This window comes from Eleginops maclovinus, chromosome 13, assembly GCF_036324505.1.
Source record: "Eleginops maclovinus isolate JMC-PN-2008 ecotype Puerto Natales chromosome 13, JC_Emac_rtc_rv5, whole genome shotgun sequence".
NCBI lineage: Eukaryota > Metazoa > Chordata > Actinopteri > Perciformes > Eleginopidae > Eleginops > Eleginops maclovinus.
In genome coordinates, this window is record NC_086361.1 from 16,629,969 (window position 1) to 16,647,523 (window position 17,555).

The 17,555-nt window shown below is 39.4% G+C and overlaps 1 protein-coding gene across 1 annotated transcript in view; it reads right to left on the reverse strand.

Moving 5' to 3' along the window:
* calcr (calcitonin receptor) overlaps positions 1–15,782 on the reverse strand; it is a 50,652-nt gene extending 34,870 nt beyond the window's left edge. Inside the window, exon 1 of the mRNA XM_063898400.1 lies at positions 15,586–15,782. The gene's annotated coding sequence lies outside the window, so the exon portion shown is untranslated. The remainder of the gene's footprint in view (positions 1–15,585) is intronic.
* Positions 15,783–17,555: the final 1,773 nt, after the last annotated feature.

A 17,555-nucleotide genomic window follows, 5' to 3' on the forward strand; every position in this document is an offset into this window, starting at 1 on the left:
ACTCAACCAAAACTAAATGTAAAAACAAAACAGTAAGTTGTCTGACCGTAAAAAATAAATAAAAGTGGTGATTTAGAGCTGGAAGGAATTGCAGTTGGGTGATCATGTTCCCACCTTTGGACTTGCGAGCAGTAATCTGTTAAGATATATATAGCTTAGTTAAACTAATAACTGAAGTCAGGAGGATTTACTTGATCGCCAAAAGCAAACTCCTCCCTGCACTCAATTACATGCTCCATATGCATCCTGGCAGGACCTGCACCCACTGTTCTTTGATTTTTGATCTTCCTCTCGTCCCACTTCTCCTTCTCTGCTTGCCTCATAGGTTACAGTAATGGTGGTCTTTGTACTAATCTGAGAAGGGACCACCATGATACCCAGTATTCCCCATTTGCCTCAGACCAATTTACAGCTAAACCATCTGATTGCAGTCCACCCCACTGTCTGATCAGCTTTGGTTCATTCACACAAGCTTCTTCCCTTATATTTACCAATGCCATAAGAAATGGTCTTTGCCCAATGAAAAAACATGTGAAATACACATAACTGTATCATCAATCACCTTCACATATCAGATGATGACAATTACATTGGATAATTGGCACTTATCCAGTTCCTATCTTTACTTTAGAGAATGACTTTTAAAGGGGCACTCCACAGCGTATTTAGAAGGTGTGGGTTTTAAGAGAAGTTCGGTTTACCAGAGCTAAGGCAGATGCCCCAATGTTGCATTGTGGGAAATGTAGGATCCCAAACTCTCATGATTCTTTCTCATTTGTTAATAATGTAGTATTTGTTTCGATGGTTGAAGATTTTGCTGATTAAAAGTGGTTTATTATCAGAGACTATTTCAGGTTTAGACAAACTTCATTCTCTTTTACGCCTAATAATAGTTTTTCTATTCTATTTTTGGCAACAGCAAAACTTCTACACAATCACCTGCCTTTATTTTTCCGGGAGCAGCAAATCTGCCAATCAACATCATTACACAATATCATAATCAGATGATCAACAGCATCAGCCAATGTTTCATCGGGACGAACAAAAGAAAAACACTGGTTAGATTGCTGCTTTCGAAGATTCAGCTGATTTGCATACAAGTGATTAATTCATGCTAATGTCACCGCTTCCCGAGGGTTGCTGCTGAAATGGTGTTTTGTTATAGACTTAGTTTCATGCCAGTGTTATACTTGCTCTGTGGGTGACGCAGAACGGCGTTGTGCCAAAATGTGCCGAACTTTTTCCCTTTCACTGCAACTTGAAATATTAGTTTGTTATTTCATGTGATCATTTAAAAATAAGCAATCTTGGGGACAGCTGTTTATTGATTCCAATGCAAACCTGCATCTTTTTCCTTAATACTTGCTATATGGGAATCTGAAGCAGTAACTAACAATAGAATAATGACCTACAGTATACAACTGCATATTTGAAGCACATTAGTATACATTTCATCCTGCATGGTTTATGAAGCTCATTTACAACCAAATGCACCTGCAGATCAGACTTTCACTGAACATGACAGGATTTCCAATAAGTACAGAGACCACTCAGCTGTGTTGTCAGATTAATTGAATATATCTGTTGCGTTATATAACCCCTGAATAACATTTCCTCCTCCTGATAGCAGTAAACAAAGGAGTCTGTTTATGCGCACAGACTTTGTTCCTTCGAATGAGCAGCTCTCTCCCCGACACTGACGTCTTCCCACAAAGTTTGTGTTTATTTCCTGAACCGATTAAGTGTCACTCTATACTTGGAGCCTCTCAGAGGCAGTGAGGACAGCTCCAGATGCTTAATGACATCTGTCACAGAATGGAGGGTATTTTCTAGGGATCAACTCCTTTCATCTGGCAACCTTTCCTTTCCCTCCTCCTCTTCATTTCCTCTGTACATTCCACTGAGAGTGTATCTGTCAAATAACCAATGACGTTTGTTTGTCTCATTCCTAAAACAGAGGACAGCTAAGTTGTTTTGAAACTTTCTTGCAGAATAAAATTAATTATTGAGCCTAGAAGGTGCTGCTAGGTGAATTTGGGGAATTCAAATTTTTCCCACAGTTTCCCCTTCCGGTTGGAGCCATAAGCCCACTCTTGACTGTTCAAGCCCTCTACAGGTTATTTGTGTGAAGAAGAGCAAATGTTTTACCCTCACATTGAAGTCATTTCTAAATGCTAAAGGGGATCAAAATTCAACTGTACTTGCACAGAGCTGTATGTAAAAGAGGTTCAACATGGCTGCAGGGAGCAGCTTGTAGAACCAGTAGCAGAGCAGAGGTGATAAAAATCAAGCGTAAAAGATAAGCCCCTCTGGATCAACGGTCACAGTCAGACAGACAATTGATCCTAGTGGACGAGATCAGAGTTCCCGAAGGGAAAATGCTACTTAATCCTGCTTCCCAATCCAAATCTCAAACTAGCCTGTTCAGAAAGCATCACAAAGAAGGAGGCCTATTTGAAGGGAAATTGATCACCACTTATTGGAACGACTGATAGCTCTGGGATGTGAATGGAGTCCTTTTCCTGAAGATACATCTGTCTAGGTGGGAGGAAATTACAAAAAGAGTTGACAGGAATAGCTCTGTTTTAGCTGGAACAGCAAAAACCCATCAGAGACACAAAGCACAATCATTTCATGGAGGCCTGGAGGGCATATCATTGCTCCATGATCTAATAAGACTGCAAAATAAAGAAACATGCACAGAAAGACAGAATTCAAAACACCGAAGCTCTGTGTTAACTTTTTACAACCATGTTTTCATGACAGGGAAATCTTTAGCAGATATGGAAAAACCTTTTCAAGTAATCCAGGAAGCATTTCCCTATGCCAATACAGTTCTCCAGGAGGCAAAACATCTACACTACTGTAAATATCACATGTGTTGACACTCAAACACACAAACACAACCCATGATGCCAAGGACATGCATTTAAAGAAGGCTGAATGAGGTATAAGAACACACAAATGCGACAGTTCGATCAAACCAACCTATTTTCTCAAATAAACTATATGCAAATGACAGATGACAGGGAAGCAGCAGAAAAAGAGGAGAGGGGAGGAAGACCGTTGTGCATTTCATTATCGAGCACTTCTTCTTCAGGCTGTGTGAGAGTGAGTGTGAATGATGGGGGATTGCAGTCAGTCAGTCTGCGTGTGTGTGTGTGTGTGTGTGTGTGTGTGTGTGTGTGTGTGTGTGTGTGTGTGTGTGTGTGTGTGTGTGTGTGTGTGTGTGTGTGTGTGTGTGTGTGTGTGTGTGTGCGTGTAAAGTTAGGCCTGAGTGTACCTATAATTATGCGCTTGTAAATGTATTACTGGCTGCATTTGTGTGTGATTAAATTCCAAAGTGTTACAACCCACTTAACACTTATATGAACACATTGCCAGTGTGTGTGTGTGTGTGTGTGTGTGTGTGTGTGTGTGTGTGTGTGTGTGTGTGTGTGTGTGTGTGTGTGTGTGTGTGTGTGTGTGTGTGTCAAGGATAGATTAATAGAGAGAGAACGAGAGCGAGAGAAAGAGGAAGAACTTACTTTAGCTGTTCTCTTATAGCATCACATCTCAGTAAGCACTCATTCTCTGAATGTGATGGATATGATCACGTTAGAAAACAACATAAACAACCCTCACTTTCAAACAAACTGAAGAACAATTGCTCGATTATGCAGCATCCACTTCGCCCCACCTTCTCTATTCTACTGCTGCTGTCGTTTGCATAAAGTTTATAAAAAAAATACACGTTCAGTTTTCTTTTAAATGAAACTATGTGAATACATAGATTGTTATATTTAAACGCTTTCATAAATCACGTACTGAAAATTGTGTAATTAATCCAAAGGGTGACATTTTGTCACTTTTTTAGAATATATAGCAACGTATTTATTGTATATAGCCTCTATTTACTGTAACAAAATGATTGGGGTCTGTTTCAGGAGAAAACTTCTCTATTCATTTCTATGCTGACGACAAACATCTCTATTTCTCTCAAAGCAAAGTTGCTTTCCAAATGTTGTCATAAGTAAAAACATCTATTCACATTAAGGCTGATAGCAAAAATAAAACCTGTCCACGCTACTGTATTTCTGCTGACCATCAAACATGCTTTCTCCTTTTCATGATGCCTCTTTTCATGTGGGACAATTTAACAAATGCAAACACCATCAATATTTTCCCCCACATTGGGTAAAGCACTCCATTTGTTCCACTTGGCCTTTCATTTTTTACTGAATAAATGAGTAACCAATGCCCATTACACATTTTTCTTGCTTATATTGATGCAAACAAAACACCAATGTTGTAAAAGTGACATTCTGAAATGTCAAATCATTACACAGAGCGGGCGAAAAACCTACTCCTCAGGAAACTCATAGAATATATGCTAATGAGAGTCATATAGGTGTCTTACATATTTTACAATCTAAAGAACATACATATTTGAGTAGTATCAATAGATTTCAAGACAAAAAACACAAATTATAATTTCCGTTCTTGATGCAAAGAATCTTAAAATATGCAAGCTGGTGATTTCAAATGAACGTCAAAATAAGGCTTTCATCACACACACACACACACACACACACACACACACACACACACACACACACACACACACACACACACACACACACACACACACACACACACACACACACACACACACAAAAAGAAGAAAACACACATGCTGACTTCCTCTAGCAGCACACCACAAGTTATTTCTAACCAAAGAACAATAATCTGTTGAAGACTTTTGCTCTTTTGCATAAGTTTGAGACAGAACAGCACTAAACCAAGCCAACTATTCAACTGTATATGAATGAACCCCATAATAACAACCAGTGAGGTATTTCTAACTTCATACATTTGTCCGGATATCATCGTCTGGCGAGTGTCGGGGAGAAGGAACGAGGCTGGAAGGTTTCTCTGATTGGTGGCATGTAGATAATGGCAACCCTGAGTGCAGCTCTCCGAGCATGATTGCCTGGAATGAAACCAAGCCCAGTTGATAAGGTTCCCAAATCACTAACAGACATTTTCTTGTCCTTGAAAAGACAATCTAATTAATGTGTTAAGGATGGAAAGATTGGAGTTCTCCAATGCAAGGACATACATTTGAGAAAAGCTGCTCTGGTAACTGTAGACTTGCAAAATATATTGACATTGATTAAACATGTAGTACTGTATCTGTGACCATTTTCTAAATTATGCTTACATTTCCCCATACGCAATATTTTCTCACTGCATTTGCAATCCTTATCGACTAGTGGCAGGGAGGGGGTAAGTTCCTCCACACCCTTTGATCAGTCATGCCCTGGCACCTACAGTAGAACCACATTAAGCTGGCTTTAGCAGTGCAGGGATTATTGACTGGTTCAGAGCAGAAGTGATAAGGACACTACTCCATTTCATGTGCAAATTGCCGACTCCTTAACTTGCGGAATTTGTTCAGTCGGATAATAATGGTGCGATTTGTTGAGATGCAGTACAGATATTTAACCTAAACCTCCAAATGTTTGGGAAAATGGGTGATGTGTAGTAAGACTAAACATGCTTCTTCATTTTTTGGCAAGTGTTAGATGAGATGTTCTACTGTTACATGTGATGATGCTACACTCAGAGGCAGAAAGGTAATATATATCTATATTTATTTAGTTTAAGGCTTTTCTTGAACCAATTAGATGAATTAAGAAAACAGCAAAGTAACAGATACATGTAAAAAAAAAAAGTACAATTACAACGATTTGGTTTTTCAGTTCATTACAGGGCCAAAAGAGGAGATGACGTGTGTGTGTGTGTGTGTGTGTGTGTGTGTGTGTGTGTGTGTGTGTGTGTGTGTGTGTGTGTGTGTGTGTCTTCTTGCAGGCAGTCAGCTATCCAAATCTATCAATCATATTGCTTTAAGGAAAATGTGTCAGGTACACGCAGTATTGGCAGAACATTTAAAAATCCTTTGAGCTATTTTTTTCTAATGATGAATGTAACGACTTGAAAACTGAACCAAAGATACTTTATCAAAAGTCATTGTTATGCAATATCTTGCAAGGTTCATTTATTAAAACGTCTGAAAAAGATTGAAGTCAGTGATCTAAGAATAACTCTGGATGAAGTAATCAGTCTTTCAGGCTCTTACGCTCACTCTTTCAGTTTCAATGATCTGTCTTAGAGTGAAATAAATAATAGAAAGCAGGAAATCTGTTTAATAGCTTTCACCGGACATCTGATATGTCTGTGCATTCATTTAGTTGGTGCGTTCAAAGTAGTTTAAATCACAGCACAAGTCCTTATCAGCAGCGTCAGAAGGTATTCTCTTGCACATGGGAAGAGAGGGAATGTGTGCTGCTGGCTTTATTCCAATCCACATGCTCCTGTATAACACACACACACACACACACACACACACACACACACACACACACACGCACACACACACACACACACACACACACACACACACACACACACACACACACACACACACACACACACACACACACAGAGGTGAAGAGACTCTCCCATTTCGTCTCTGTCTGATACCATTACCGTTATCTGTACCATGCTCATGGCAACCATTTAGAGGCCAGAAGGAGTCTGACCGTGCAGCAAAGCACGCTGCAAATTGCCCCACTATTAACTAATCAATGGAGGGGTGTAGACTGAGCGCCTGATGTTCTGCACCGTTACTGTCACCGTGAGCCTCATAATAACCAATTACAACGATCAGGGTGAAGTTTTAGCAGGACATGCTCCTATAGAGTGCTTCCACCACCACGCTGCTTTGTGTACAAACATTTCACTGTAATTTAAATGTGATTGACTGAAGAGTTACCAAATCATCATATTAACTCAGTGCCAAAAGGCCACATGTGTATTCATCTTCTTTCTTTTTTTTAAGATGTTTTTTTGGGGGCTTTTTGCTTTTAATCAGATATGACAGTGGAGAGGGACAGGAAAGTGGGAGAGAGAGTCGGGGTGGGATCCAGAAAGGACCGTGGGTCGGGAATCGAACCCCGATCGCCGGTGTACGGTGCAAGTGCCCCAGCCAGTGGCGCCACGGCCGGGGCCGTGTGTATTCATCATTAAATAAAACAATGGAGTTATATATATATATATATATATTATTATTTTTTAGTTTTTTAAGTCATTGAAATTTGTCTTCATTTAAAACAAATTTGACAATATTCACAAAATGAAACGGGAATAACAGCGAGGTTGTTTCTATGGTTCATCTATAGTTACATTCTAATACACAATTTTTGAGTTTTAAACTATGAGCACCTGCTATGATTCAAACATGAAGTTAACATCAATAAAAAGATTGTCAAAATTATTAGGAATATTATAACTTGTTATTAGAATAAATAAGTAAGCAATTTTACGATTGGTCTTCTAATTATTCATTACTGATTTGTAATAAGTTGTGATCTCATTGGATCATAATTGACAAATAATATATTTATTTTAATTATTATTGTGTTTTGTAAGTTAATAATTATTATATAATATTAGTTTTTGATTGCTAAACCACAAATTTAAAGTAACTTATTACCAATATACAGTACAAATAATTATATTAACTCCAGCTTTTGGGGTTACATTACAATCATAATGCTGTCATTTAAAAATCAATTTTATTGTTCTTCTACATATTATATATATATATATATATATATATATATATATATATATATATACAGCTCCGGAAGAAATTAAGAGACCACTCAAAATGTTTCTTTATCTTTATCTCTACATGTATGGCAGCCATTCCAGTGTCTGTAGTTTAGAGATACAATTTAATTGAACTCAAAGACATACATATAAATAACAAAACAATTGTACATACATATATATTCATATATTGGATTCATCTAACTAAAATAAAGAATTTCTTACATTCTGGGATTTCAGAAAAAATCAAATGCATATAAATATATCCTAATAAAACTTCATATCACAGCCATGGGTCAAGACTGTGTTGAACTTGTTTTTAATTGATTCATACGGTTGAACAAATTCAATAATAATAAAGTAGTAGAAAACGAGTCACAAAACCAACTATTTTATTGCGACTTTATTCATTATGTCCTAATCGTTATTATTGTCAATCAAAGTCAAAGATAACTTTCTCAAGTTTAAATTTAGGATAATGCAACTCTTGTTTCTATAAGGTTGCTTCCATGTGTAATTTTAAAATCAAAATTTCAAACATTTCTGTTTTTGCATGAACGGGATAGCCTCCCTCTGAAGTGAGTGAGGAGACGACAGTGACATATGGGCTGAGCCGAGGCCTGCGCTCTCTTCTAGGTGACTTACTCTTCAGCACTCTCCTCCCCCCTTCTCCATCTGCACATCATAATTCACATCTTAAAGATAGCCTTGCTTTTCCAACTCTAGAGAAATAAAAAAGTGCATTCTTCCACAGTATGCTCTCAATTATTAGAGTGAGGTAGAACCCTTTCTCAGAAGGCCTCCCACTCCAAACCACTGCTCTTCTTTCCACATTAAATATGATTTTTAAAAGAATTTAAATCTTCTGTCAGTCACTGAGGCGATCGGGCAGGGAAAAAAAGATAGATGAATAATGAAGGCAGCCAAGGTATCCACAAATGTGCATGGACACAAGCCACAACATCTTTTATCAAACTGGGGGATGCTGATTTTTGCAATTGGGTTTTTCCATACATCAAATCTGCTTAAAAGTAAAGTAAAACACAAATGAAGTATAAGGGATTATATTAACTGATCAGAATTGAATGACAGAAAATGCCAAGTTTGTGAAAGTGGAACTTCCTGCAATACGGATCCCATTAGGATACTGCCTTTTGTCTTGCATCGCTCACTCCCAGTTGCATCACTAGACAATTGTAGAGGAAGCACACTGCAGCTAACAGCTATGGGAAGCAATTAAAGAAGTATTTCGATGCTGGACTCAAGCCGAAAGGCATTAACTACAATTCCCTTCTGGGCACAGTGTTCTTTCTAAGCTCCGTTGGGTCAAGGAGTGGGCTGTGTCTGGGTGCTACATGCTTTAAACAGACCGAGAGAGAGAGAGAGAGAGAGAGAGAGAGAGAGAGAGAGAGAGAGAGAGAGAGAGAGAGAGAGAGGGGTGCTATAACAACAAGAACAGCAGGAAAACTTTTAACACTTTTATTTTCTGAATAGATTATATAAAATAAAGGAAAAAAAGAAGCCAGTGTCAAAAGGAGAAAAAGAGTAAAGCAGCAGGGAGATTTTTAGGTACATGGTGGTTATGCCGCAAATCACTCTCTCTTTGCACAACAAGCCCCTGAAGCCTCGTTCTGAAGCCCCTGAATCCCTCTCAGACCCTCAGAAAAGAGTCCGCCCGGAGCGCTCTTCTGCTCTGACTCACTGTTACTGTTTCACTGAAGAGCACGTCTGCCACGCAAGCACAGTCCTTAATGGTAAACAGCAAGAGTTTTATTCCAATACCTCGCTCTGGAGTTTGTGGACGTCAGATCTGTAACGTCTCCTTTGGTAACGTTTAGGAATAATCCAGGATAGATGGATGGATAAAGACATCCTTACTGAGGCTGTAAAAGAAGCTGACGAATATATTGCCTTGTGATCACAATCGCATGGAAATAAATAGTCACATTTAGTGCTTTTCAAACGGCTTCAAGGTCACATCCACCTTGAAAATGAACCTCCAGATTTCCAGAAAAAAATCAGAGACCAACAAAAAGGAAGTAAATGTGTTTGAAAAGGGAAAAAAAAAATCAACTTCCAAAGTCAGCGTATCGACTTTCCCTGGGTGCCACAAATCAATCACGGGAACCATAATGGGGGGTGAATGCACCTGGTATTACATTTGACCCTGTGAGTCATAAAGAGGCTTGAAGTGAGAGCCAAAAATGAGGATGAAAAAGAGCTGAACAGCAAAGGAAATCAATGAGTGTTCTGGTAGTCCGGTAGGGCATATTGCAATAAGTCAGAATTACCCACACACACACACACACACACACACACACACACACACACACACTGCCTCGGAGGGAAAAGGAAAGCTACATTAATTACTGCCAACCCCGCTGGCCTTTGCTTTCAGCCCCCATGAGAGAGAGGCTTCAATGTTGAACAGCATGGGTCTTCTCAAGGTATTTGGTGCACCTTTGATGCTCCTGCTAGATTTTTCCCTGGGCTTCAAGAATTCTTGAATCATTGAATCAAAATCTGCATATCACCACATCTAAAGCAAAGTAATTAACATGTTACATCTTGTTTATTTAATCTGAAATATACAACTGAAAGGCCAATTATTGTCTGGGAGCAAAAATATACCTTTAAACCAATTAGGAAATAAATGTTGTAACCATCAAGAACCAGACTAGCACTTTACCCTTTCTTTATGGTCATAATAATATTTTTGAAAAGCAAGAAAAAGCTTGATGGCAATGATCTTTTCATGCTTGTTTTTAACATGTTTCTTTCTTCTCCTGTATGTGGTCAGCAACTTATATTCTCATTAATAAAAAGATCACTATCTATGCTTTCTTTTTGACAGTCTACAGGCAAGTTTGCAGATGCTTCAGTGCTGATGCCAAATCTGCAAAACCAGAACCAAAAATATTCCTGTGCGTCATTCTAAATGTCAGTATTTATGAAAAAAAGTACAAGCTTATCGGGATTGATAATCTGGACACCTGACTGGTATAACAGCAAGGAAGATCTGAGGTGAACAGAAGCAGAAAGGCAGGGAAGTGATGGCTTATGTCGAAGAAGATTGGGGACAATATGAGAGGTCGAATCATCCTTTTGGTTATTTAGAAACTTAACCTTGAATTTTCAACCAGTCCAACTTGAAACATTATTATCTAAAGAATCATATTTTTAACTTGTCGAACAAAATGTAATGGCTCATCACTTCTATGTCAGCGACTCAAAGTGACTTTTGCGTCTCCCCGAGCGACAGAAAGCTTTCAGGTATTGAAACAAAAAACCCTCAGGAAACACAGGAGGGAAAAGGTGAAAAGATTTAGAGCAAAAGTGGGAGGATGGAAGGAAAAGAAAAATGAGCAACAAAAACAAGTGACAGAGAATGCAATTAACTGTGAACAACAACAGAGGACGCAGATGAAGAGACGAGAAGGCAGGCAGAGACAGGGAAACATTGAATCAAATCGGGGAGAGCAGTGTATCATTCAAAAATAGTAAAAGTTAAAAAAGAACTAAGACATAAGATTATAGAAACTATGAAGAAGAAATAAGATACATCAGATGTTGAAGTGAATCAAAATGGAAGCAAATTTGAGCAAAATAAAAATACTACCCTCAATGAGTAGCAAATACCAGCGAGATCAAAAGGGAAAAAAAATAGAGGGTTTCTTTTGTTGCTCTGACAGCAGGGGAAAGGAAGTGTGAGAAATTAGCATGCTACTTGGCTATTTTATACAGTTGTGATTGTCCAATTTTCTGTCAATGTCATCCAGAGGGATAAAGATGGGATTAAAGACTGTGTGAGAGAAATACATTGCGTAATATATTAATGATTTTACCCTTAGGAACGTGCCGTGACATGTTTTCCCCTGCTTTCACACTCAAGGGAGGCTTTTGAATCGCAATTGATATGGCAAATGGCAATAACCATTTGGCAAAGAGCAGAGTAATGTTCATTGTTGTCTGCAAGGAGTACCTAAACATAAACAGAATATTATGTCAGCTTTAAAAAGTCAAAAGCTTTATTAGCCTGGTGGATATTAACAAACCCTTCTGGAGAATTTATTTTACATTTAAAGACCAATTCAACAGCTGTAAAGATGCTTTTATCAGTCTGACCCATAGACTGACATCTATTTGAGTCTCTTACCAATCAAACAGCATCAATCCATTAAGTTATAATAACACCAGCAACATTTGCAGTGTTTTAAACCTATTATGCAATGTTTACCATAAGGAAAACCAGTAAGATGAACACTGTGGGAATAATAAAAGTGTCATGTGGGACTTCACGTTCCTCGGCTGTGCTAACAAATGCCCTTTATTTCAGTTAGGGAACATCCGATCGATCAAGGAAGTAAGGGAGCACGTTATGCCATTAGCTGTGCAGCTGTGGCAGTGCTGCAAATTTAATTCAGGTGTTAGAGGAAGGAAGGATATCATATATAGGTGGAAACACAAATAAAAGAAAATCTGAAAACGTTAATCCATCAGAATAGAATGTGTTACTATGTTTATACACACACACACAACACACACCACACACACACACACACACACACACACTGCCTCGGAGGGAAAAGGAAAGCTACATTAATTACTGCCAACCCCGCTGGCCTTTCCTTTCAGCCCACATGAGAGAGAGGCTTCAATGTTGAACAGCATGGGTCTTCTCAACTATGTCTCCGTTGTGTCTGTTTACTGAGCCATCAACCATTCACTCTATTCTAGCACCACCTATTGATACAACCATATGAAGTGCTGCAGTTGACCATTTTCCGGAGATGTATCAGTGCATAAAATACATGAAGACAATTGTGATTCCTTTATTTCATGTGCGTCTTTTTCCTGACGTTTTCAGTGAGCACAAATTAAATGCAAGCTTCTAGTACTCTGAAACTACTCGTGCAGCCTGCACTTGGTAAACAGCTTAATGGGGCAGAGACAACCGCAACAGATGACAGTGAAATAGAATTTTACAACAGCAGATCCCTTTGTCTTTGTGAAAAGTCATGATCAAACAATAGCATTTTCCTGAAAAAGATCTGACTCAGGCTGAGAGGTGAACCTGAAGGATGGACAGAGTGTGAAATGGCTCCAGCTGTGCTGCACATAGTGTAACACTTAACTTTAATCGCACCCTATAATCAATCCAGCTCACTCAATAGTTTCAGCTAAGTCAACTTGAGTGTCTCAAGCTACTTTTTAATGTCTTTATCATTTCACACAGCTGTGCACGGGTCTATGGCAGCAGGACATGTAAAAGTAAAGCCTGACCTCTGGCTCTGTCAACATAGTCCTAATGGAAAAGGTTACACCACACCCTTGGATCAGTCTGAGCATGATATATGGCTTGCTAGCACGGGAACCCTTAAGTGTGACATTTCAGCACTAGTCCAAATGATGCAGTTTCTCCGAACATTTCCAAACAGCTCGTCTTTCGAGGTTTGACACACTGCCAATGTAAACTAGTAGATGCCATGACAGCAAAATTGTCTGTATTATCCGACAAGCTTAATACAGCTCGGAGTCAAAGGAGAGTGCTTTTCAACATTGGCAACTCTGAACCACAATGCTGTTAGTTCACATCATTCTAGATTCCTTTAGATTTTCCAAGAGACGAGCAGGAGCAGTTTCACAGTAATTCTTCAGGAGTTAATTGAGCGTCTTGTTCATGAACACGACGATTAGGATGCCCAGACAGAGAGAGGGGGACATTGCGGGTCATTGCATGTATCTATGAATAAAACATGGGGCATTAGCTTGATTAATATTGAGGAATAAGAACAAGCAGAAGATAGTCGCTGACCTTCCCTGAGTGATGGGACCTAATTGCGTGACTCAGTGTGTGTGTGTGTGTGTGTGTGTGTGTGTGTGTGTGTGTGTGTGTGTGTGTGTGTGTGTGTGTGTGTGTGTGTGTGTGTGTGTGTGTGTGTGAAACTGAAGCTGTGCATACAGCTGTGTATTTGCATTTGTGCAGTGTTTTCCCATGGCTGTTGCCCTCATCCCCGCATCGGAGGATTACGATACAAAAGCACAAAGACGCTGCACAAGTGTGTATCTCACCTGTTTATCCATTTCCCATTCAAATTCATTTTTAAAACATTTTTCTCAAACCCTTGGAAGCCACTGATGTCTCACATGCATATTTTTGGAATTCGATGCACAATGTCCCTTCAAAGGCCTGCTTTTCCTTTTTCATACTCCCAAGCAGACCTGTCGCTGCTGCTCCTTGAAACGTGGAGAAAATTTGTTGCATGCTGGCTTGCCCGCTCACCCGTCTCAGACCAGACCAACAGACAGCGTGTGGTATGATGAATGACGAACTTATCTCTGACACTCAGAAAGCAGCCAAACACGATGCCAACCCAGCCCAACTCACTGCGGGGCTCTGCACATATCTCAGCCTGCCTGTCTACATGTATCACTTCATCTGTGTCTGTCTTATAGCCTGCTGTTTCTGTTTACCTCCCTTTCTCTGACATCCTCTCTGTGTGTTTGTTGCTATTCTTGTCCTCGTCTGTAGTGCACAATACTTGCAGATCAGTACATACTGAGAGGCTCTCATTTCTCGCAGTCATATCAGCTCCACTCACCAGAGCCTCTAACAAACCCCCAGATGACACATGCCATTACTCTAAACACGGTTATTTAAACGCCAAGGAATCCCCAAAAGAAGAATCCCAATTTAGCCACAAACATCTTCAAAGCTGTCACTTCAGCATTCTGCACCGTGTCCTCCACAACTGGAGACTGAACAGAGGCACGCAGCATTCGGCAAGGATTTTGACTTATTTTGTTTCCGGCTTGCAGGCCGATGGGTCCATGAAGGAATGCTTATTTTCCCTTTCCACAATTTTGCTATACAATCAATATGAGGGTGATTGCATGAAATTCTCACAGAGACGAGAAGGGAGATAAAGTCCTGGGTGGATTTGACTGAAATATAACACACAAAAACTCAACAGTTCTTTCTGGGAGCAAAGCAAAAAGCAGTGTAAGCCTCACCTCTACACCAATGCTGTGTCCTTTAAGTCTGGCATTATGATTAATACAGCAAGTGCAGAAAGGTTGCATGCATTGACTTTTAATCGGTGTATGCATGTCAACCTTTGTGAATTGCATGGTGCGTGACTGCTGTTTTGTGTGCGTGTGGGAGTCTTAATGTGTAACCTTTCAAAAATATAATTAATGCTGCAAACCCAGCAGATGCATCTCCAGTTGTGTTCTGTGTTTTTTCTTAAAGAAAACCAGGAACGTCCAGTCCAGTGTGGATACAACGCAATCATTTTTCTGCGTGTAAATCGTGAGTGTGTGAATGTGTGTGCCGTACAGGATTGACATCTCTTTGGTTGCAAAGAGGACTCGATAAGAAGATATTGTGTGCGCAGTTAGTATGGAAAATAGCTCAATGCATTTGCATTGACTCACGAAGAGGTATCCAATCTGCACATTGGTTTATTTTAAATACCATGTGGGTTACTGAATTTACCAGAATGCCTTCACTTGAGTTTTTCAGCCATATAAATAGAGACTCATAGACAACAGCACATGAGTATGACTCACATTTTGCATTGCTTTAAATAATCTTGAGCTTAGCTGGTGTTAAGATTTAAGCACCACATACAGGCTACAATAATATTAATCCTTAAATCACAATTATGATAATCCTTAAAACACAAAGACAGGGAAATACAAATCCAATTCACATTGCACCAACAGTCAGCATCACCCCGTGCAATGAGGAGCACATTTCTCCTTTACCAGTCCCAAAAATCTGTCACAAAATAAAGCAAATAGGGATTTAACCTGACTGACAGGCAAGCTGAAAATGCAATCCCCAATTTAGCAGACTAATCGTGTCAGCAACAGTAACTTCAATAAGTTAATAAGAAGAAAATAAATCCCCAGTCAGTGACTTACCTCACTTGAACAGATTTTAGAAACAGCAGCCCCAGTGAAAGAGACAGATGCTGAGGAGAAGCCCGGTGCCTTCTCGGAGACTGACTCTCTCCTTTTTAACGCAGCGTCAATAAAAAACTTTTTTCTCTGCATCCACGGAGATAAAACCCATACTAAAAATCTATCAAATGCTGTTTACTGCCGCGGCTTTGCCCAGGTGTCTTCCTTTTTATGAGAGGGATTAATGACCGGCGGTGCGGTGGAGGGGCGCCGGTCTGTAGCCGGTATGAGCGGTGACACTTCACTGCCCGGTAATCCAAGAGAGTCTAACTGCCTCCCGGTTACGCGAATGAGCGTGTGTGTGGTGGAGCTCCTCCTCGCCTTATCTCGGTCTGTGTGTTAGAGACGCGCACAACGGGGGGAGGCAGCCTCTCCACAGTGTGTGTGCACTTGGTTTGGACACTTCTGGACAACGTTGGTAAAGAAAACACCATAAATGGGAAATCATGAGCTAGTAATTTGATACAACTCATTATGTATGTGAATTATGAATGTGTTAAATTAGCGTTTAATATGTTGATAAACCAATCTCTTTGTTCATCTTTCTCCTTGTCATATCATAATATAGCAGCCTATGGTCGAAAGATGAATTGTGAAGTTTATTTCAGTGATTATATTACCATCTTAAATCCATTCCTGTAGATGTGTATCTCTACAGATATCATACCTTGGCAGATTCAGTTTTTTTCTTCTACTAAAAAGTAAATTCATCCAAAAAGATTAGTGAGGGAAAGAAGCGAAATTGCGAAATTGTATGCCTAGGTGGCATACAATTTCTATGTGGCATACAATTGCATTCGCTTCTTCCCCTCACCAAAAAAAGAAACAAAACAAATATGAATGAATATTATCCGCTATAGAATTGTTACTGAACACAAAATGTCTTCAATTTTCCTATAACACTCAAACTTGATCTGGCCTACTGGACCATTATTTGTTTTCAGTTGTTCGTACATACCTTACCTTTATGTGTAAAGGTTAATAGAAGACTTCTAGACCTGTAGTAGCATCATGGAGCTGTTTTTCTACTAGTTGGTCCCCATTTTGTTTAACACGTGCATCCATGCAGGTGTCACACTTTTCCACTGATCACCAGGTGGCGGTAACACCCCAAAATATCCATCTGCAAAGAAAAGCGAGAAGAAGAATACAGGCAACTAAACGTGGATGTAAACAAAGCTCAATTTAAATACTTGGAAAAACTGTTAATAGTTTTCATGGGAAAGGAAATGCTCTCATCACGTGTGTTTGAGATCAAGGATATACACATTGTATTTTGGTGAGTAACACTCCACAGGGGCACCTGTAAGGTGAGGGCAGACACACTGTCCCCTTCTGTTGAAGATGAAAACAGAATTTTTGTATCAAACTGTTTGATTTTGAGTGTAGGCGAACTGAAGTCAACTAAAGACATGCTGGATATTTAGGATCTGCTTTTGTAAATGACTCAGTAGACTTTGTAATGTAACCAAGTCAGATGAAAACATTGGACATTTTAATAGAAGTCTCTCTTAAATCGTTTTACAATAATTGGTACGAGAAAAAAACAGATGCTCAAACTCATCATGTTATCTCATTATTGCTGGTTTTGGAGCACCCATACTCCTTGTTTATTCAGTGAAACTTCAGATCAATCTTGCCCATTGTTCATGTATTATCTTTACATGTTTGATGATCTGCTTTTTAAAGAAGGTGTGTTGAAAGATGCAAATAAAAACCACCAAGACCACTGAGAGCATGAAGTACTCACCTAGCAGGTAATCTGAGGCCTGGTAGTCAGCCTTACCATTTAGATAGCTGGTGATGTACAAAACAGAACAGCTTTTGAGTACCTTGAAAACAGGAAGTGTTCCTAATTGTTGTCTTTAAGTTGCACAATATTGTCTATACACTTACTAACAACACTTTCAGCTGTTTGTCTGCAGTTCCCG